At 43.2% G+C, this 23,286-nt stretch overlaps 1 protein-coding gene across 2 annotated transcripts in view; it reads left to right on the top strand.

The window, feature by feature from the left end:
• Positions 1–23,286, top strand: part of PEX14 (peroxisomal biogenesis factor 14) — a 150,951-nt gene that overhangs the window by 34,127 nt on the left and 93,538 nt on the right. The window lies entirely within an intron of this gene.

The raw sequence follows: 23,286 nt of genomic DNA on the forward strand, positions 1-23,286 counted from the left end.
CCGATGCTTAGTGGATGACTGCTACATAGGCAACATAAAGAGGGCATTTTATGAAAGGGAACATCAGAGGAAACATTATAACTGAGACCTTTATAGCCTTTCATTATTATGGTTTAAATCTTGACAGTCTTTATTTGCAATGACACTGGGACCAGTAAAGACAGTGTTCACTCCCACCTCCTCGTTCTCTCTCCACATCCTGTTCCGTAGCTCTGGTGCACCGATAGGCATCGTTAAATGTGCGGCAGCAGAGCTGCTTTTCAGTTTGTCTAGAAACAGCCCCTTTTGACTCTGAAGTTGGAAACCAGATGACTCACCATTCTATTTGTTTTATTGCAACTGTCATTTCATAAAATGCCCTGAAAGCTTTAAACTATACATGCCAAAGTGAGGTTTTTGTCTTTTTTGTTTTATCTCCTCTGTTTTCTCTAATCTTTTATGTTGCTCTTTTCCCCTTTCTTTTGAGTTATTTTCTCTTTCATTACTCTCTCTTTCTCTGTCCCTCCCTTCCTTCCTGCCTCCCCACTTTGATGACTCTAATGGCATGAGTAGTTGAAGTGGTTTTTGCTAACATCGTGGTGCGTTCTCTCCAGCTTTAATGCTATCTGATTGAGAGTGGCTCCCCTCAAGATTTTTGTGTATGGTTTGAAATGGAAATGTCCGTGCACATCAGAGTTTGTAAAGCCCTTGATGGACTCAGCTCTAGAAGCTAACGGCCGTGTCAAATCATAATGGGAACTCATTTTTTGTGATATTATATTTTGCAAATTAGTGGGTGCATCCCAGTTCTCTTCCATGTACAGTACCCGTTTCCTCTATTAAATGACTGCCATGATCACAGCAGGACCAAGAGCTGTAGGACTTTCTAGGAACGTGTTCCATGAACTGTAGGACCTATGACTTCTAGAGACTGAGGAACCTCTAACTTCTGTGGTGGGACCTCTGACTTCTGTGAACTCTGGGGCCCCTGATGTCTGTGGACTCTGGACCCCTGACTTCTGTGGACTGTAGAATTTATGACTTCTAAGGATTATGGGTCCTTTGACTTCCATGGACTGTGGGACTGTGACTTCTGTGGACTCTGGGACCTTTGAATTCTGTGGACTGTGAGACCTCTGACTTCTGCGGCCTGTGGGATCTCTGACTTCCGTGGCCCGTGAGATCTCTTACCTCTGTGGCCTGTGGGACCTCAGAGGTCTCTGGGCCCTGTGACCTTTTTGGCTTCCAAGTCTTCTGTGACTGCAGGACCTCATCAACATGTGTATTGCCAAAGAGAGGCTTGATCATGTTAACCTGTTTCTCTCCTAAGGTGTTAGGTAACTAGAATTTCTGTGCAGTCTTATGGCTTAAGTGGGGTGTTGAAGTCTAAATTTTTAAGGACTAGAGCTCTCAGACCAGGACTTTCCAGATCTTTTTTTCTGATACCCGACACTGTGGCACTTGACTAAGTCACCTGATTGATGACATGAGCATCACTGGGTGTTGAAACACCTGGCCAGGGAAACAGGGACTTCTGTGGATTTACCCCAAGGATGGCAGACAGATTGTCGAATTTTAATGAAGGTGGGGTGGATCCCTGATGTTTGCCCGCTTTGAAGCATAGCAGAATCCCAGCATTAACTTCAGGGGTGTTGGCTGGAAACCTATACTGGTGTTGGTGGTTATATTCCACATTTGTCAAATCCTTAAATCCAGCTGAACTAATTTTAGAAGTAGTTGGTTATAATGAAAAAGAACAATATATTCAGATGCATAGGATCATTTTGAAATGAAATGCTCCCTGTTCTTTTCCTTCTTTTTAAAAGGCCTTTCGTCTGTTTTGGCCTTCAGGGCGAGCCATCCTTTGACTTACATTAGAATAAATTTTTTTCTTATATGCCTCCATTGAAGGAGAGTGTGAGAGTGTTTTCTATGATGTGAGTGGGAGAAAATATTGTGTTTTCACAGTAGTTAACAAATTGATGGCTGTGAGTTTCGAAAGTGAGTTCTGTATATACACTGGGGTAGGATTCCACATAGCGTGCTGTTTTTCACCCACCTGGCTGATTGTCTGATTCTAACATAACTGCTATGCCTGATGCTGGAAACCAGAAAACCACAGGCTGTTCACATAATACTCTACCCTTCTGGGCTCAGGTGGTCACAGGGTGGTGGCGGGGTTTGAATCAACATGCCCTCAGTCCCCACCGAAGACTAGTGTTCCCCTGTTCGAGCTGACAGCTTGAACAAGGATTCTAAAGTTTCTGGCCATTTTAATTGAACCGCAGCGAGGAGCGGCCCTAAAGCCTGTTTATTACATGGGTGATTACTCCTCGGGCCTGGGAGCAGCCTGCCAGGTGTCCCTTGCAGGCTCCCTCTTGGTTCTCTGCCTAAGGATATCTTCCCCTTCCCTGGGCAGGGCCTCTTTGAGGAGCAGAAGGATCATTTCATGTTCATGGCCTGCTCATTCCTTGGCTTCTCTGCTGAGCTATCCAGCAGGGGTGCCAATTCTTCCATTTAGCTGACTATTATATAGCCCTTAAAAGGGAAGGGTTTATTTTAGCTGGCTGCTATATTGATTGCTATAGGGACGTTTCTATTTTCACTGGCTGCTATATTGACTGGGAAAGGGAAAGGGGCCGTATTGCCGGGAGCTGTCATATTGACTGTTACAGAAAAGATCTGTATTTAAGCAGTACCAGTGCACTGGGATCTCCCAGGCAGGATATTAATGCTAATTCATCCGCTCACCCCCTGCTGTGAGTGTTATTTGTTTAAATCTGTAGATTCCCACAGCGCGTTTATATCCTCACTAGAGTGAGCTCCGCTCCCTGTAATTATTTAACATTATATGCTGATATAAATTGTAACAGTTAAAGAATGGTAATGAGTAGCCAAAAAGAAAAGAAGAAAATGAAAAAAAATAGAAAAAAGGAAAAAATAAAATATTATATGCATATTTTATGTGTGTGTGTATGGTGTTAGAAACAGCAGAGTCATATTCGAAAACAGCAGTAAGAAACTTCTGGCATCCTTTCTCCCAGTTCAGGCTGATGTACAGTGCTGCTTAGCCCATGTATTATGCATCCACGTGTGTGTGTGCGTGCGTGTGCGCGTGCATCTGTGTGTATGTGCGTGTGCCCGTGTACGAATGTATTCGTTACCCACCAGTAAGATGCCGTATGTGTGCTATACCAGGTCATTTGCACACGTGTGTAACAATATACAGTGCTTGTTCCATGTCCTAGCAGGAAATTGGTCTATTAGTGATTTATCTTCTTGGTGAGTAGCTAATACCTGATTTTGTTCAAGGTTCCACGTTCACACAGGAACTTTGGGCCTAAGACACAACTCTAGGGAAAGCCATTAGGGATTGCTCAGTTGGGATTGAACTGATAGGCCATTGGGTGTCACTGTCGCTCTACTGGCTGTAGTAGAAAGTGGGGTTATCTGCTGGGGAAACTGGATTTCAAAAGAAAGTTTTTCTGCTTGAGTTGGAGGTGTTTGAGATGTTTGTCTCAAACAAAAAAGCATACTTTTTTAAAGGACTCTCAAATGAGAGACAAACATATTTGTCTTGTTTTTGCTATGCCAAGCTTCTAGCATTTTTACTGTTCTTGGAAATTGTGTGCTGACTTTGATTTGTTTGGCTCTAACCTGCAGTGCATCTAGATGAGAAGTTCTGGAAACTGTCCCCCTTAAAAGCCCAGGTGACAAGGAGAGCTGATTTGGGCAATAACTTGAAAAAGGAGGGAGAAAAATCTGCTGGGGCACGTGCTTGCCACTCCCCTGCCGCCTGTCCCGGTCGGTGTAGGTGGGAAGAAGGCAGAGGGAGAGCTGGGCCGCTGCCTGGTCACAGAAGAGTGGGCTCCGTCCTCCAGCGGGCTCTCCAGCAGCATGGATCTGTGCCAGGCTTCACCACAATTCATACTGTGTCAGTTTAATAAATGCACTACTTAAATTATGAAATTACAAAAGAAAAAAGAGAATGCACTTATTCAGACTCTTAATACATTAAAAATAAGGCATTAAAACTCTGACTTTTTTTTTTTCTTCCAGAATCAATAATGAACAGGAAGGGTTGTAGACATTAACAGTCATGGACATTCAAACTCTTATACATAAATTATCTTAGAAAAATGCACATAAGACTTGAATAATGTAAATACATTAATGCATTTAATAATTTAAACATTAAAGCGCAAGCAGGAATTTGAGGCCGAGGCTGTTCTGAGGTAAGGGATTGGTCCTAGAACTCGTGTGTCCTAGGATCGATGGGTGATTTCCCCTTGAGACACCCTGGAAAGAGAGTGCCTGGCTGGCTGGTGTGGCCAAGAATCCCTGGACATTCCTGATCTCAGCTGCCTCCCAGCCTCTTACTTTCGCATATCCTGAGCTTCATCCTCAGTTTCACGTTCTCTACTCCTATGTTTCTAATTGTTTGTTAGAAAACTAAGTGCTCCCACTTCAAAGAACAGTGAACTTTGAGAATCATGTCTTGGTTGAAAAACCAAAGCAAAGTAAAAACTCCTTTACCCAGCTCTGGCTGCTTGTCTGGTTGTGATTTGGGAAAAAGGAAGCGGTTACTCCTTGTAATCAGTGTGTCGTGTCTGAGCCTGGAACTCCACTGTGTGCTGTGGTCAGGGGATCCAGGTTGCCACATGCTGATAGATTCGAAGACTGGATCTAATGGGAGAGCAGAAACAATGTCCTTTATTAGCCTCTGGATGTTGGGCATAATGATGGTAGCCATGCCAGGAACAAGACAGGTGCCATGGAGTTAGACTCAGTGGTCTGTGATCATACCTTGCTTTGATTTAGCGGTTTAACCTTTGGATAGACTGATGTTACTATTTTTTCCCCTTTCTTCCAAAATTGTATTTGCAGCAATACTGAATGATCTAATTCAATTTTTGACATCTGCACTGTGAAATACCCTGGGCAGAATTAAGAAGCCGGGAGTACGTGTTTTAAGCTTTCATTTATTAATGCTAATGCTGTTCTCTGGTCATTCCCCAGCCCTAAAGTCCAAATCACAGATGAGAAACTAGAACTGTAAAAAGTGTGTTACTGAGTTCATATTCTGAGAACTTTTTCTCTCTTTGTAGAAGTGTGTCTGTTTGATCAGTAATGCAAATGTTGTCCCACTGGGTTTGCTGTGGGACCCTTGAGAAACAGTTATCAGATGGGGCAGTGACTTAACAAAATCTGTTTTCATTATTGCCAGGTCCATGGGAGTCTTTTACAGGATCTCAAATCCCCTGCCTGAAACTTTACCTGGGATTATCTTGATTTGGCCCAAGCTTTGTCTGTGCTGTCATCTGTGACTTTGTTTGCAACCCTTTCCAGTCTTTGTTATGGCCAATGACAGTCTGGTCCCCCAGCTAACATGGGTACAAACTGGTTTCTAGCTACTTGCAGGAGAATAGCTAGGTTGACTTGGCATCTGAAGCAGATACAAACAGATTAGGCTGAGCTGCCCCAAACAGCCGGAAGGAAAACCAGTACTTTAAAAACTGGTAATCAGGGCTGGGTGCAGTTGCTCACGCCTGTAATCCCAGCACTTTGGGAGGCTGAGGCGGGGGGATCACGAGGTCAGGAGTTTGAGGCCAGCCTGGCCAATATGGTGAAACCCTGTCCCTACCAAAATTACAAAAATCAGCAGGGCATGGTGGCACACTTGTAGTCCCAGCTATTCGGGAGACTGAGGCAGAAGAATTGCTTGAACCTGGGAGGCAGAGGTTGCAGTGAGCCGAGATCACACCACTGCACTCCAGCCTGGGTGACGGAGTGAGACTCTGTTTCAAAAAAACAAAAACAACCCCCCCCCAAAACTGGTAGCCAGTTATTAGTTTAGGAAGAAGTGGTTTGGAGAATGGGTGGGGACAGCCTGGTGAATGACCCTGAGGTCAATGTGTTGTCCTGGGGATGTGCTTCGATTCTTCTTCAGACCTGACGAGCAAGAGCCGTGCTTCCCAAGCCTTTCTCCACCTGTTTTGTTTGAAGGAGGCAGAGCCTTTCTTACTGGTTTTACTTCAGCCTTGGGATGACTGTCAGACCTCAGTCTGTTATGTTCGTTTCTTTTCCAGTTTTCAGAGCCCAAGCCTGCTCCCTCTGTTGCTTTTCCATCCTGGACCAGTGACTGTCTTCAGCCTGCACTCCGCATTTCATCCCAGCAGTAGGAAGAAGTGAGGTCAGGGGAGCACGTGAACCAGGGAGAATTGAGTTCTCTTTAGATTTTGCTGGTCATACCCAGAAAAGCTGCTTTCTCTTCCCTTAAGTTCCAAGAACTGTTTAATGGCCTTAACTGCACATTGGCTGGTGCCAGGTGGAGATGTGTTGAACTAGGCAGTAGAGGTGGGGGGTGACGGACACCTCTCTCTCCTGTTGTGGGGGCAGAGTGCTAGCTGTGGCAGGCAGTGATCAGATAGGCACTGATTGGGTCAGTTCACCCTCTGATATAGCCTGTATGCAGATTTCCTTTGAAGAGAGAGGAGTCAGGTTCATTAATTAAAGGAGCCTGGCTTGAGAGGTCTGTAATTATAGATGCTAGAAATCTGAATTTTAAGAGGTCTGTGCAGCTGCATTTTGAAAAATGTAGGGAGGCACCGAGAAGTACAGGTTGTGGGCAAGAATGTGGCTCAACCAGATTTTGGAGGTTCAGGTTTTGGCAGAATTCCTCTTCAAATTCATATTTATTCTTTCTTTCCATTTTCTTCTTCTTTTTTTTTTTTTTAAATGGGAAGTGAAATCTGTGATTTTTAAAAAATTTTTTTATGAAGGTTACACCCTGTGACAGAGAGGCTATCATTGTCAGAATATATGGGAGGCAGAAAGGAGTTGCTGTAAAGTAGAAGATGCTTAGTTGTTGAGGAAACAGGGGTCATCTTTGGGCCTTAGGGATTCAGTATTTGAAAAAAATTAAATAATTTCTTCCTTGAAATGAGTAAGGGGAGCAGGGAGCAGAAACTCATTTGAATGCAGCCTAGGGAGGTAAGTCCCGGGCAAATGATGGAGTCTAGAACGTTTGTCCCGACATCTCTTCCCCAGAACAGCCTCCTCCTTTGTCATGCGTCACTTTTCCATGTGAACCCCAAGTTACAAACAGAAAATTTCAGACCTTTATGGGAAGTCCTGGCCCTGTGCCTTTTCTTTCTCATTTTCTCAGTTATTTGTGGGTTGACCTTTTGTTTTGGGTGCTTTTTCTCCTCCCTTTTAAAAAAAAGTATCCCTTTTTGCTTCTTGCCAAAAACCTTTATTTTAGTCCCTGACTATTTGATCTCTGTTAATTAAGCATGGCTAATTTGATATGTAGATGGGATGGGGAGAGTTAGGGTTAGATGAATAGAGGTCTACTATCTGCCTCCCCTGGGTGGTGGGCAGGGTTGCTCCACAGACCTGTAAGACTGAACAGCTTGGCGAACCCAGTGCGAGGGGGGAACCTCCTCTCTGCCTCACTGGTTTTTGTCTCCTTGGGGATATTGAAAGCGTCATCCCATTTCACAGCCTGGACCCTCTGTGAAGGGCTGAAAACATAAAATATAAAAGCCAGTCCTCTGTGCTCTTTTCTTACGATCTTGTAGCGTATATATTGGGAAATCCACGGGTGAACCCGTACACTGTAGAGTAGAACAGAAGTGTCCAACACTCTCACTTGGTGCATTTACAATATGCAAATTCCAATTCCAATTAGATTGAAACCTCTATTTAGCAGAGTGGTTTTGTGAAATAAATAACTTTTGAAGAAGGAGGCCTACTATATATAATAAATATATATTTTTCCTTCAGTTGCCTGCACTGCGCTTCCTGCCTTCCCAGCCCTTGCCCGAAATGCTGATTCCGAAGCATCTTTGGGCTCTTTACAGAAGAGATGCTTCTCCTTCACTTCCTGGCACAGGGATTTCATCCTTGATTTACAGTGCTCAGCTAGTTAGCGCCGGTGAAGGGGAAAGATGGTGTGAAGGTCGTTATGTCCGTTTTGTCCTCTCGGAGAGAAAGTGAGGGGGTGTGTTTCTTGCTGTGTGCTTGTCGTGGTAGCGGTGGAGTTCGAGAGGCCCCCGCTTCTGTCAAAAGAAGTCAAGCCAAACTCCCGTTCCTTTCTTCTTCACCCTCTGTATTACATGTTGTCCAACAGGGGGTGAGCAATTTCGAAAGCGGAATTCAGAATTTCAGGAAGAGTAGCACACCACTGGGTAGAGAGCCTCCCCCCAGCACCCTCCTTTTCATCATTCTCCCCTTCTCAGCCCAGCCGTGACAAACTGACAGATAATTAACAGATCAGGCCCTCCTATTAGGCGAGCCCAATGCTGGAAGCTGCCCTGGCTTTATGCAGTCCTTTAGCAGCCCTGTGCATGTGGGTGGTGCCGCACTTAGAGGCCACAGCAGAGGGCAGGGAGTGCTTTGGGAAAAGCAAACAGCACGCTCTTTGGAAGAGGGAGTGCTTAAGGGGGAGAGAGGGGCAGCAAGGTGCCCGGTTTGAAAGCACCTGGTGAAAAGACTTAGACTCTCAGGGTTGTGATCCGGAATACCACCGCCCGTCTCAGGGAATGGGGCTTTGGGTTATAATAGGATGCCTGATTACACAGACCATTTTGAAAGCCACTTCCCAGGTCAGGCTGTGCATTAGGTGCACTCGTCTTTCGAATTAACACTGTACTGGACTTACAGAATTGGAAGTGCCTTTGGTATTAAATATTTCTACACAGACACTGCCCTCTGTGGCTTTCTCTCAGCTACCTAACTTTTCTTTCCCCAGTAGAAAGAAGAATTCATTGTGGGATTATTCATTTCTACTTACTAGTGACTTTTAAAAAAATACTTTTCTTTGTTTTTGGAGACAGGGACTTGCTCTGCTGCTCAGCCTGGAGCGCAGTGTGCAAACACCACTCACTGCAGCCTTGACCTTCAGGCTGAAGTGATCCTCCTGCCTTGACCTCCATGTAGCCAGGAACATAGGTGTGTGCCACCACACCCAGCTCATTTGAAATTTTTGTTGTTGCTGTTGAACAGAAGTGGTGAGAGTAAAATAAAAATAAATTAAATAAATAATTTGTTGGGTAGCGACGGGGTCTCACTTTGTTGTGCAGGCTGGGTCTCAAAATCCTGGGCTCAAGCGATCCTCCCGCCTCAGTCTCCCAAAGTGCTGGGATTACAGGTGTGAGCTGTTGTACCTGGCATCCTTCTTTTTTTTTAAACTAGAGACAGGGTCACCCCAGGTTGGAGTGCAGTGGTATGTCATATAGCTCACTGCCGCCTCGGCCTCCTGAGCTCAAGCGATCCTCCTGCCTCAGCCTCCCAAGGAGCCAGGACCACAGGCATATGCCAACATGCCCAGCTAGTTTTTAAATTTTTTAAAGAGACAGGATTTCACTGTGTTGTGTAGGCTGGTCTCAAACTCTTTGCCTCAAGTGGTCCTCCCATCTTGGCCTCTCGAAGTGCTGGATTACAGTCATGAGCCACCATGGCTGGCCCTGAACACTACTTTTCTACCTACCTTATGTGGCCACCCTTCTCATCTTCATGATATGAAATATTACCATGTAGATAAATATAGCAACATGTAGGGGCTACACATGGGCTCAGGTCCTTAGGCCTGGCATGTTGGAGCAGAAAGAAGCACCTAATTGCATCAAACCACTCTAAGTTCATGTATGTGGAGCCCATCAAGCTGAAAGCATCCAGACAGCATCTGCTGTTATCAAATCACTCGTGAATCCAGCTAATTAAAATAGAGCTTCATTTTTCTGAACCATTGTTTGGCAGGAATTCGAAACGGGTCTAACCCAATTTCTGCGTGTTTATGAGCCTTTATTATATCAGAGGTACTTTTCTGTAAATGTACAGGGCAGCGTTAAATGAATTGATCCACACAGTATCACTGTAGACGCACTATGGACTTGCTAATGATTTCTCTCCAGCTTTCTGGTTTCCAGACACAGTCTTGAAAGCTTTATCTTCTCTTTTTCTATCCTCTGCTCTTTTCTTCTTCTTCTTAAAAAAAAATAAAAATTAAACTTTCCTTTTACTTTGTAATCTTTTTTCTTTGGAAACAGGAAGAGTGTTCCCTTAATGAAGTTTTCTTTTCCATTTCTCTTTTTCTTTTTCTTCCTCTCTTCCTGTTTCTAGGTTTCTTCTTGTGGATAAGATTTGTCTTTTCTCTCTTTATTTCTTGCTGTTTTCCATTCCTTCCTTTTATTTTCTTTTTCTTTCTTTTCTCCCTTTTACACTTTCTCCCATTTGTTTTCTCTGACCTTCCCTTTCTCCTTTTCCTCTTCTTTTTATCTCCTCCCATTTTCCCTAATAAAATGTTCTTATACCTTTGTCTCCACATGCAAATACCGACTAGGGCAGACGGGGGTGCCTGTGGAGGCAGAGCTATCTGGCTGCTTTAAGATGATGTCAGCTGATTTTACTTATCTGAATTTGCTTTCATGCTTTATTTTAGGTTTTAAAAAGATTTTTCAAACCACATCTACTCTACTTTATAGTCTATAATCCTACTTTGAAGATGAAAAGTGTTAATATAAATGCTAACTAATTATTCCTTATAGCACTTTGTGAGTCCCTAAGCAGTATTAGTTCCATTTTACAGATGAAGAAGCAGAAACAGGAAAGGTGAGTAGCCCTGAAAGTTCCTGAAGAAGTTGGTGACTGAGTTAGAATTAAACCTAGCTCATCTTTGGCTTTGCTTTTTGATTACCACCTAAGGAAATTGACTTTTTTCCCCCGTTAAGAATCATACATATTTAAGGTGACGTTGAGTGAATACCATCTCCTTGACCCTTTCTCATTATATACTTTTAACGTTCTGAAGTTTCATTTGTAGTCTTTAGATGTTAAATGAATGTCTAGGTAATTCCTGGGAAAGAAGGATGCTGAACCACTTGTGGGCTGGTAAAAACCCTGTCTATTGCAGTCACAAAGCAGAGTGCTCTCTTTCTCTTTGCAACAACTTCCAGTAAGTGGGCCCACGTCACGCGCACTGGCCCTAGTGATCGTAGCATTGTAGGAAGCACTGCCATATTTGATTGAATTTAGCCATTCTGGAATGACGTGTTCATGAAGTCCGCTCTTGCATTACTGTGGCCTTTATTATTGCTAATGCATTCTGACATTACAGGTGTGTAGCCTTGGCTCTCAGAAAGGGCAAGGCTGCTCTTACCAAGTGAAAGAGCAGAGTTTATGAAACTGTTATACTGTGAGACCAGTGTTCACCTTTAGTTACCAAGCAGAATAAGGGAAATAAATGTTTTTATAGAAAAGATAGCCAGTGACAGCAGTCTATCCTAATTCCGCACCCAGCATTGTTTCAAAAAGTGGATCAGTTAATATTGTTCCCAGATAGAGAACCAGGACCAGTGGATAGAAGGTTCAGGAAGGTAGATTTTAACTCAGTTTAAAGAGGCACTCCTGAAAATGAGTTGACAGTCTCTTAAGGGAGTAGTTTCCCTGCTCATTATGAGCATTCAAGAGGAGGCTTACTGGTCATTTGTCAGGGTTGTTGAAGAGGGGAGTCCTAGCTCATGGGTGGGACCAGATGGCTTAAGATCTCTTTTGGCTTCTTTCCTTGTCTTAGATTGCTACAGCAAAAACAGCATCTTTTCCTGGTTCTATTTTGACTTTACAAGTAGCCAGTGTACTGTGAGGACCCGGGAATGCTCGGTAACTATTCATTATTTAATCTCTGGCTTCCTGCTTCTTAATCTAACTTGAATCAAAGCTGTTCTTGTTCAATTCAGGAAAACCACCGTCTCTGGCACCTCCTAGAATGAGGCATTCTGGATAGCTGCGTTTTCTGGGTGGCCATCAAGATCCATTTGAAAGCAGAACAAAACAAAACACTTCAAAACTTTTGGCTGGGAATTATGTAAAATGGATCATATACTTTCTTGATTTATTAAGCTGACTATCTGGAATATAATTTAATCCTGATGACTCAGTATTGTCATTTTACCTGCACACGTTTATGTGGTATTATAAGCATAGCTCTGTTTTCAAAACCTGTTGAAATATACATACGTTGTATATTTGCCCCTACTTGAAATGACTTCACCGATTCGAAATGACCCCAAACTAATAAGCTTTTTGAATTTTTTGTTTGCTTTTCGTGGATGTTTCTCTCTTGACATTTGCTGTTAGGTGTTTTTTGCTGTCACGTCTTTGTCCTGTGTCTCTGTACTAGCTGGCTCCTTCCTCCGTTCTCATTTGCAGCTCTTACCTCCTAGGATTTGAATACCAGATAACTAAGCTTGTATGTAAGATAAATAGCATGAGTAAAGCTTTGCTACATATAAAATATATGGCATTTGTAATATCTTTTTTGGCTGCACTGATTTCTTTTACTATTCCTTGTCTCCTTCTTATCTCTGTTGGTTTTCTCCTTTTTTTGAATTGGGTGTGAGCTTGGAGAGATGAGCTCTGGAAAGACTGGGTCTTACCCTTGACCTAAGCCTATATCTGTGGCCCAGGTATCAGTGGCTGACTCGTGGAATCAACTTAGAAATTATAAAATGGCACAGCTAGGGGGTCCTGAAGGTCATCTGTTTAACCCCTTATTTTCTAGCAATAAAGGAATCTGAGGTACTGTGTGGGGACAAGCGAGGCCATGTTCATGACAGTATTTGTGTAAGGTAAAAAAAATCTCTTGGAGGAAAATTCTCTGCTGGCTTATCAGCATGTTCAGAATTAAAGTACATAAATCAAAAAAGGCTTGTGTTTGTGGCAGCGTTTGGCTGTGTTTGCACTCAAGACTGATATGGATATTCTAGGAGAAGCTTTAATCCCTTCATTCAGACTTACAAGAAATGCTATTTCCTTTTAGTTAAAAAAAAAAAAAAAAAAAAAAAAAGTCCAAGAGAGCATTTGATTTGAGGAACCAAAAGTCTAGAAAATGTATCCGGGAGTCCTCGTCAATTTGGGGCATAATGAAATATAAAAAATACTCAATAAAAGCTCCTTTATTACTTTAACTGTTTAAATGTGGAGTTTTTAGCCATCAGGTTAATGTTTTGGTATCATTTTTTTATTTGATTGTGAGCACTTTTCCAGGTAGCTCTGCCACTCGAGCGCTAATCAGATTCCCACAGATGAATGGTGCTAGCTGCAGCCTGACATCACTGCGTTTTTGCTTCAACATTATTTTATTTTATTTGGTTTTCCTGTAAAAGTTAATAACTCCATGTCCATGTTTAAACAGGCAAGAAGAGAGAGAGAAAGGACACTGAGCAGAAAAGGATGAGGGATATCTCAGGAAGCTTGTGCAAAATTCAGGAAGTTTAGGGATTTTTGTAATTTCTAGGTACCTTACCTTATGAACAAGATATGAAGAATCAGAAAGGTTACAAAGCAAGATGGTAATTCATAATCCTTCAGATAACAAAAAGTGAACTTCTCTTGTTTCTTAGAGCTGGGAAGAATTTTAAATGAGTTACCATTGATTTAAAGGAGGAAGATGCTCAATAAACTGATTTGCTTAATGGTGAGAATTGTGTAAATTTTGTGTTAATCATAAGTAAATTACATGCTCATCTTGCATCTCCTAGATGACCAAGATGGGAAGAGCATCAGATGTAGGGTATAAAGACCCTCCTTTTCATCTTCCCATTATTAGTAGGACACAGTGGCTCTTGGCCAAGATGGCTCTGGTACTCAGTAGATCTTTGTTGACTCATTTGTTTTATTGATTGCTTGGTTGATTTTTAGAGACAGAGTCTCACTCTGTCCCCTGACTAGAGTATAGTGGCGCGATCATAGCTAAGTGTAACCTCAAACTCCTGAGCTCAAGCCATCTTCCCACCCTAGCCTTCTGAGTAGCTGGAGGACCACTATGCCCAGCTATTTAAAAAAACAATTTTGTTTTTGAAACAATGGAGTCTTGCTATGTTGCCCAGACTGGTCCCGAACTCTTGGCTTCAAGCCGTCCTCCTGCCTCAGCCTCCCAAAGTGCTGAATTACAGGCATGAGCCACCACGCCTGGCCAGATCATTTATTTTTTAAAGTGTGTGTTTGTTTATTGGTAGCTATGCTGATTAATAATAGGGATGTTTATGGTATTTAGTAAAAGTTTGCTGAATGGTTCAAAGCCATGAGGACTACCTTTGGGTTCTTCTTGTGTGTGATGGATTTCCTTACTGAGCTGAACATTTCTGAATTGGGGTTTATCAGAGGAGGCAACTGGACTGATATCTCTTGATTCAGTTTCTCTTCCAAACTTGTACCTTGATACTAAAGACAACCTGTGGGTACAAATCTGACAATGGCTGAGATAGTAAGTTCCACAGCCCTTATGTCATTACCTTTGAAAGATGTGTAAAAAAAAAAATGATATTTTCCTCATCTGCATCAACGGATGGCTTATACTGCTTTCCTGTGTCTCACACTTTGTGTTGATAAGTTACTTCTGAAGTCTACAAGGGTGTGAACTGTGTTAGATAGCACTTTTTTTAGAAAATGGAACCTATCCACCAACCTGTCCCCATAGACAGCCCATTCCTGGCCACCCTCTGGGGCTGGCATGCTTGGTGAGGAAGGTCACTTTCCTCTGATAGAAGCTGCTTATATGTGACTACTTGAATAGTAAGCTTCCAATCCTTGTCATTCTGCTGTCAGTTGGATGATTTTTTTTTTTTTTTGAGACGGAGTCTTGCTCTGTCGCCCAGGCTAGAGTCCAGTGGCACGACCTCAGCTCATTGCAGCCTCCACCTCCTGGGTTCAAGTGATTCTCCTCTCTCAGCCTCCCGAGTAGCTGGGATTATAGGTGTGTACCACCACACCCAGTTAATTTTTGTATTTTTAGTAGAGATGGGGTTTTGCTACGTTGGTCAGGCTGGTCTTGAACTCCTGACTTCAGATGACTGCCTGCCTCAGCCTCCCAAAGTACAATTTGAAGATTTTTTTTTTTAAGACAGAGTTTCCAGGCTGGAGTGCACTGGTGCAATCTTAGCTCAATGCAACCTCTGCCTCCTGGGTTCAAGTGATTTTTCTGCCTCAGCCTCCTGAGTAGCTGGGATTATAGGCACTTACCACCATGTCCAGCTAATTTTTTATATTTTTAGTAGAGATGGGGTTTCACCATGTTAGCCAGGCTGGTCTCGAACTTCTGACTTTGTGATTTGCCAGCCTCAGCCTCCCAAACTGCTGGGATTACAGGTGTGAGCCCCTGTGCCCGGCCAATTTGAATATTTTTAAGTCTGCCAGCTTATAGTATTATGAATTATACTTTTGGAACCCATACTTTAATTTTTTTTTTTTTTTTTAAGGCCATAAAAGAATCTAAGGTAATATAGGTTGAGTATTCTTAATCCCAAATGCTTGTGACCACAAGTGCTGGATTTCGGATTTTTTCAGATTTTGGAATATGTGCATAATACTTACTGGTTGAGCATCCCTAATCTGAAAATCCCAAATCTGAAGTGCTTTGGATTTTGGATTTTCAGATTAGGGATGCTCGGCCTGTAGAAGGATCTAGGACTTGGTGGCATTCTGTTAGTAGTAGATCTTAATTGTTTACCTTATTCTGTTTTCTGGTGGGTCTAAAGAAAATTCTTAGGCTGGGTGCAGTGACCCACACCTGTAATCCCAGCACTTTGGGAGGCTCAGATGGGTGGATCACTTGAGGTCAGGAGTTCGAGACCAGCCTGGCCAACATGGTGAAAGCTTGTCTCTACTAAAAATAGAAAAATTAGGCTGGGTGCAGTGACCCACACCTGTAATCCTAGCACTTTGGGAGGCCGAGGTGGGCGGATCACCTGAGGTCAGGAGTTCGAGACCAGCCTGACCGACATGGTGAAAACCCGATTCCACTAAAAATACAAAAATTAGCTGGGTGTGGTGGTGCATGCCTTTAATCCCAGCTACTTGGGAGGCTGAGGCAGGAGAATCACTTGAACCTGGGAGGCGGAGGTTGCAGTGAGCTGAGATCATGCCATTGCACTTCAATCTGGGTGACAGAGTGAGACTGTATCTCAAAAAAAAAAAAAAAAAAAAAAATTAGCCAAGCCTGGTGGTGCATGCCTGTAGTCTTAGCTCGGGAGGCTGAGACAGGAGAATCACTTGAATCTGGGAGGCAGAGGTTGCAGTGTTGAGATTGTGCCACTTAACTCCAGCCTGGGCGACAGAGTGAGACTTCGTCTCCAGAAAAAAAAAAGAAAAAAAAGAAAATTTATTTCTTGCTATCTTCTGAATTTGAACTCATGCTAGACTATGAGTAGTTCTTTTTTGGTACTCAAATTTATTTTTTAGCATTAGGTCATTCTCTGATCTTCTTATGGGGTGTTTGACAGAATTGCCTTTTATTTATTTGTTTGTTTTCGAGACAGAGTCTCACTCTGTCACTCAGGGTGTAGTGCAATGGTGCAATCTTGGCTCACTGCAACCTCTGCCTCCCAGATTCAAGCAATTCTTGTGCCTCAGCCACCCTAGTAGCTGAGACTACAGGCATGTGCCGCCAAAACTGGCTAAATTTTGTATTTTTTTTTAGTAGAGATGGGGTTTTACCATGTTGGTCAGACTTGTCTCAAACTCCTGGCCTCAAGGATCCACCCGCCTCAGGCTCCCAAAATTCTGGGATTACAGGCATGAACCACTGTGCCTGGTTTAGAAGTGCCTTTTAAAGACTCCTCAGAGATTTTAGTTTTGTGCATTGTGTGGGCTGATGGTAAACAGAATTTCTTGGCCCAGAACTTATCTTCCTTGGAATTCAGGAGCCCATCTTCTTGCCCTTAGAGCAGGTGGCCCTAAGCCCTTGAGAGGGGATCCTGCTTTGCCCCACCTGGTGGTCACCTATTCAGTAGCTGACCCTCAGTGATGCCTTAATGTTTGAGGTTGCCATTATCCATGATACAACCTTTCTTCGTCTCCTTCCTAATCATCCCACAGTTCAATAGTGCATGACTAGAGAGAGCTTCACCAATCTCCATCTGGCCGAACTTCAAAAGAAGTGGAAACTGAAGCAGGGTTTCATCTGCTGAGCATCTGAAGCTACTGGAGTTTAGGAGAAATAACTTTCAGAAAGCATGAAATTCAACCAGTGGTGGAGAGAAAGAGACTAGGAAATAGAGGCAGCAGGATCATTAGGGAGTTGCTGGGGACTGTGTGCCACATATTTTTAGTGTTGGAGTCACCCGCCAGCCACCGTCACTGTGTGAGCTCACATTTCTCCCAGGGAGCATCTTGGACACTGAGTCATTACATTCCTTTAGAGTGATTTAACTCAACAGCTTGACACCTTCATTAATTTTACAACACGAAGCCTGGGTGCTCTCTGCTTCCTCTTTAACAGTGCAGTGCAGGGAAATTAGAGGAATATTGAAAATATAAAACCAGGGGATACTGGAAGAAGGAGCAGTCAAGGAGCTGTTGAAAGACATCATGTTAAGAAATTGAACTCCTTGTCTTTCCTTGGTATCTCCTGGGATCGAGCACCCAGCTCTTGCCACTCATCTCTGGCAAAGAAGCCTTTTATTTCCGTTCCTGGCACGCTGGCCAAACCTCTGACTTGCAGCCAGCTCGTTTGCCTTCTCTGCTGAGGTCACTGCTACTGTGATCCGTGTATAATGGCATTTTCCTCCTCTTTTCAGTATGAAGGCTATTACAGTTTCTTCTCTAAACAGGACTTCAAACAATTTGCTGCCAGTTGCATTTCAAAGCAAAGGAAAAGGCAAATGTCATCCTTTTTTTCTCCCCTCTTTGGGTAACTTCTTTGTTGGTTGCATCAAAAATTAGAGGGGTTGCTATCTAAATTCAGGTGGGAATGCGTGGGGACAAGGCATTTAAATTTGCTTTTCTTTCTCCCTGAAGGAGAAAAACCCTTTTCCTTCTCAACCTTTCCTAAAAAGGAACTTTGATCTTCTCAACCCAGAAGCAAGGGTTTTCATTTCTTCCAGGCCGGCGTGTGCGCCTCAGCTCCTTCTGAGGCGTAGTGACCGTCGCCCGCTGCATCAGCAGCTCTGCGTTTCAAGACATGCTCCTCCACTGCACCGGTGGCCTTTGGGCTGGAAGTTGGCACCCAGAGTCCTCGGCTGGACACGAACGCCTCTCCAGAGTCACCCTTACGTCCCTAAGATCACTGTCCCTTGACATTAAATAGTGCGGAGTGGTCTAAGATGCTTTTTATTTCAATATACATTTCTGGAAGAACTACTTTAATCAAATAACAAAACAATGACATTCTGGCAAGCAGTTCATGCAATATTTTTAACTAAGGCCAAGGAAAAAAAAATTAAATGGCAGAGATATTTCACTTTGAAAGGTACTTTTCGCGCATGTGAAGTTGCCACTTTTCATAAAGGCTTTTACTACATATATCAATGAGTTTTAAGAGAGACTAGGGTCAATAATGCATGCTTTAGAATTCCCTAAATACAGATTTACACAATAGGCTTAAAATATATTATGTTCTATCATGTCAACTGTTGTGCATTTCTACCAGCGGTATTTTATTTCTTTAATGTGAAAAACAAAAGGACAGAGGAAAGTAAAGTAAAACAAAGGAAATTAGGGCCCACAAGCTTAATTAGTATAGGGTTGTAACCCAGATCAACAGTGGGAAGGACACGGTGACAAAACCCAGGAAATTCCAAGTCCAAAGAGAGGCTCTTTCCTTTAACTCCTTGAGTGCCAGGGCACTTGCCAGCCAGCTCCTTACCCAGGTGCGGGAGGCTACCTGCCTGCAACTCGCTGTCTTTATTGTTGAACTTCCTGGCTTTTGTTGACTTTCCCTTCTCCTCTCCTCCTTTAATGTACATGAAACATACCTTTGTGTGTGTGTTAATTATAGATAAATGGGCTAAAAGTACCTCTTGGTTTTGTAACCCTCAGAGAAGGGGAAAGAGTACAAAAAAAATTCCTGTCACTGTCATCTGTTCATTTTTAATGAGCAATTTTTAAAAATTGAAAATAAAAGAGGAAAATGAATAGGTGTTGAACCAGCCCGTGATATGTAAATGCCAACTAGTAATTAGCTAAAACCTCAATTTTCATTCTGTTTCATCTTGCAAAACATTTCATTTTCCCTGAGTGAAAACACTTAATTTGGGCTGTGCGAGTTAGCGGAGCGGCCGCCCTGGCCTGCGCCTCCGCCGGCTCCGGCTAGGGGGCACTTTGGCTCTGCGCTTCTGCCGCCTGCGGCTCGTCCACCTCAAGGTTATTCCCCTCTTGCCATTCCAGTGGTTTTGCTCCGAGTGTGCAGGCCCCTCCCCCCCACTCCCGCTGGTCTGGTTTCGGGGAGCCTGCTCCTCCTTGTCCTTGCAGAGGCGCGTATTGAATTTTGGCTGACCGAGCCTTCCTCTGCATATTAACTTTCCCCTCTTACCTGGCTGTTGGGCCCTTGGCTTCCCTGAGTTGCAGCCACACGCTGAGAGCAGTTTTCTGGAAGCTTGCTTTCTCCCTTTGAGGTTGCACACAGACCTGCCTCTAATTTTTGTTTGTTCCCGCTGCTTTTTCAGTCGTTCTTTTCATTTTGGCAGCTGGGGCACCTCTCCTTGACTGAAGCTCACACGCATTTGCCCTCCCGCCGCACTGAGGTTGAGGATTCCGACGCTTCCTTTCTTTTGTATGCTCATAGATTTGTCTTCAACTCTGGTTTAGGGTCTGCCACCTTTTGGGTATGTTCGTCGAATGTGGCTTGTGGTTGCCCCTGCCTCCTTCCCTCCCCAGCCTGTTCCCTAGCTAGAAAGAGAGTGTGTAGACTTGAGAAAGAATGGGGAGCCCGGCCTTGTGAATGGCAGAGCAGAGAAGAGCTGCATGTAGAAAACCAGAATTATGTTGTCCTAGGGCCCTGGATCCGGGAGTGCTCTGCCTGGAATCTCAAGGAACATGGCCTCTTTAGTGAGATATATAGCTTCATAATTAGCCCGTTGCATTTTTTCACGAGTGCTAGCATCAGCGTTCTACGATGTGTTTCTCTGATTAACAGCTGCTTTGCAACTATTTCCTTGTGCCGCCGATGACCATATTTGTCAAGGAACTCCTGACAGAGTACTGATTTCTTACTAAAATGCAGCATTTCTGTTTGAAGAGGGTTCTCGTTCTTGGCAGTGCCTGGCTTTTTAAGTCAGTCCTTGTTAAAGCTCGAGTTGGCTTTGGTCTAACGCTTGTTAACAGGATTCTGGGTATCTAGTTTAGAGTATGAACGTAGGAACCTTTCACAGGCAATTTAATCTTCTGAGCAGCGCACGTGGAGCAGTGCGGGCTGGAATGGGGTTTCGGCCTGTAGATTATATTGGTCATTTTCTTTTGCCCTCTAGTTGTGATCTCTCTGGGTTAAAAAGGACTTGGCTTTGGTTGTGTCATTAATTTTTGAATATTTTTAATATTTTAAAATGGCTAATGAATGCTCACGTTTTAGGAGATAGACGTGTATATAGTACACAGGAGTGCTGGAATTGGTGGCATTCCAAATAAGTGTCACTGGAGACAATGCATCAGGTTTACATGTCAGGTGCAAAGTGCTAAGGCTCCCCCAAACCCCGGGTTCATTATTAGGCAGGCTCTGTTCTCCTGTCCCCCTTGTGCAGAAAATAAAGTGTGCATTCTGGGGATTACAATGTGCAGGTCTTTTGTAGGAGAGTGGAAAACACATAGGAAGCATCTCTTCGGTGATGTGAGGACTGTCAGGAACCTCGATTCTTCTCGCCAGGGATTACTTACCCTACACAATGCATTTAACAGCACATAGTTCATAGTAGATAACCCCTGAGTATACTGTATTCCATTGATTTATACAGTTACAAATCCTGCTCTCTCAAATACAAATCTCTCTCAATTGGCCAGTCATCTTGGATCCAAAGGTGTTTTTCAACCTGAAGTCCCCCCCCACAACCCCCGCCTTTTTTCCAAGTTGCTGGCGGTGACTCCAATGTAACCATTGTTATGAGACAGTAAAGACCAGAATTTACTCCTCTTCCTCACACCTCAGTTTTACCTCTAACTTTAAGTGACACATAGTGAAAATTATGAAGTTTCCCTAAAATTGTGGAGTTCGTGGTGGCAGGGTTGTTTTATTTTGCTTTGGCTGGAGAAGAGGACAGAAGGGGGTCAGGGAGAGAAACTTTGGTCTGTTTTCTTCAGAGTTTGTCTTTATTAAACTAGCTATTGGTAATTCGAGGTGCACTCATTAAGAACTCAGTGCAAGAGGAAGGGAAAGGAACGCTGATTCCATATTTATCACAGGCTCCCCAGCAAGTGGCTTCGACAGCGGCATCGGGAGCTTAGCGCCAGAATTCTCCCTGGCTTGCTGCACTCCCACAACATGTGCAATAAAGTTCCTGTCTCCGTTTTACATCTTTGACATTGAGGCGGAAGATTTGGCCTGAATTTATGTAATTTAGTTGGGCACAAATATAACCCATGAATAGTCACATTCATCTTCTAATTAGAAAATCAAACGATAATACAGGACAGGCTGCAGGCACCCCATCATTGAATCCAACAAAAGCGTGTTGTGTGTGTTGGGCCTCTGCAGAGGAAAGTCAGTTGAATTGCTTCATGAAGTTAATGAAAAGTGCCCAACAATAGGTGGGTGAAAAACACAAACCGAGCCCCCTGTCAGTTATTTAGTGTGTGAAGATGTTAGCATTATGGGTGAAGAGTTTCAGAATCTCCTCCCATCGATGTATGAATCATGGGGCTATAAAATTGGACAGGTCCTTCCCCCCATTTTGGAGTGCCAGTTCCTTGTGGGGAGGGAGGAGAAGAGTAAAGAGTAACTGAAGAAATGATTAGTGAAAGGAGGAGAGAGGTTCACACTTACATGTAGTCGCTTATCAGGGCAGCTTTCTTATTCAGCACATTAGGCTGGGGCTATTTGGGTGCTTTATATTTTTGCATCTAGTGTAGTGATGCCGATGCTGTTAAATATGTGATTTGCCTGTCGCCTGCATTTTCAGACAAAGATCAAGAGGAACATAAACAAGCCCCAAATATACTTTATGTAGGCGTTTGGCAGTATTATTTTATATGACTTGAAATTAGTGCATGGAAACTTTAAAAGAAATTGTTCATATTTTTGCAAGTTTGAAGTGTGCCGGGACTTTGTCAAATTCCCGTTAAAATAAATACGTCAATTTCATCTCCCTTCCAAATTCATTTATCTTGCTTTTTTAAAAGGTGTTTTCTACTTTACCTGATGTTTAAATTGGATTCACTCGTTTATGCTGTTCTTTGCTATATCCCCCACGTTCTTCTTAAATGAATTACTAATGACAGAGCACTCCATCATTCCCTCTCTGCAGCCACTTTAAGGAAAGCATGGTGATCTAAACCTTTTAACCTATTAAAGATGATTTTTCCCAATTGAATCAGACCCACCACAGGTGTAATAACTAATCATTTAAACTACACCTGCTATTATGTATTTTTAAGCCATTATGCGTGTTGGATAGATGATAATTCATGTTTATTGCATTGTCCGATGGATCCGTTTTGCCTACACTAGGCTGATTAATGTATTTAAAGAAATAAGAGATGCAATTTTTAAAAAAAAATTGATGGAATGCGCCAAGCACTGCATTGAGTGCACCATTAAACCCATCAGAACTTTGCTCTCTGACCAGAAATGCATATACCAAGGACTAGATTAAAAAAGCAAGGTGAAACCTGTGTGTTCCAGTGGTGGGATTCTGTTTTCTTTCTCTGTCATGGAAAATTTTGGAAGGATGAAGGAAAGGTTTCTGTTTCTGTGGGTAAACGATAGGAGCTGTGCTGTTAGCATCTTCTGCTTAAGACCTGTTCACATTTCCGCTGACACCTGGTACACGTATCACACGCAGCATGCAGACTACCGCATGATACGAATACTGTAATTTTCTTGTGTGAAGGTGTATTTTTTTCTCCAGGTGAAGAATAGCTATCCCCATGCCATCTGAGCTGTGCAGACTGGTGCTGACCCCGGGGGCCAGTGACCGGGTACCTGTTCCTTCTCTTTCCAGAGCAGGGTCCTCACTTCCTTTTGTTTTTCTCCTTGTCTCCCATTTCTCCTCTTTCCTTTTTCCCCTCTCTTCTGTTGTAGCTCTTCGTGTACTGTGGTTTTCTTCTCCCCTCCCTCTCCCTCCTTTACCCATCCCCTTTGCTTTTTTTTCCTCTTCTTTTTTTCCTCCTTCCCTTCTCCTATCTCTTCATTAAAATGCATCAGTGTTGTAGATGTTTGTTGGATTTCTCTTGATTTTGGTGTGGCCTGAGGAGATCTGGTTGAGGGGCTTAGGGGGTGAGTATGCGGTTGGAGGGTGGGCTCTAGAATCTCGAGCGTTGATTTTTCTTTAGACCAGAACTGGCCCATTACTGCCGTTCATGATGGCGGTTAGTACTGTTTGC

This window comes from Sapajus apella, unplaced genomic scaffold (genome assembly GCF_009761245.1).
Source record: "Sapajus apella isolate SASKATOON/1434 unplaced genomic scaffold, GSC_monkey_1.0 scaffold43, whole genome shotgun sequence".
Taxonomy (NCBI): domain Eukaryota; kingdom Metazoa; phylum Chordata; class Mammalia; order Primates; family Cebidae; genus Sapajus; species Sapajus apella.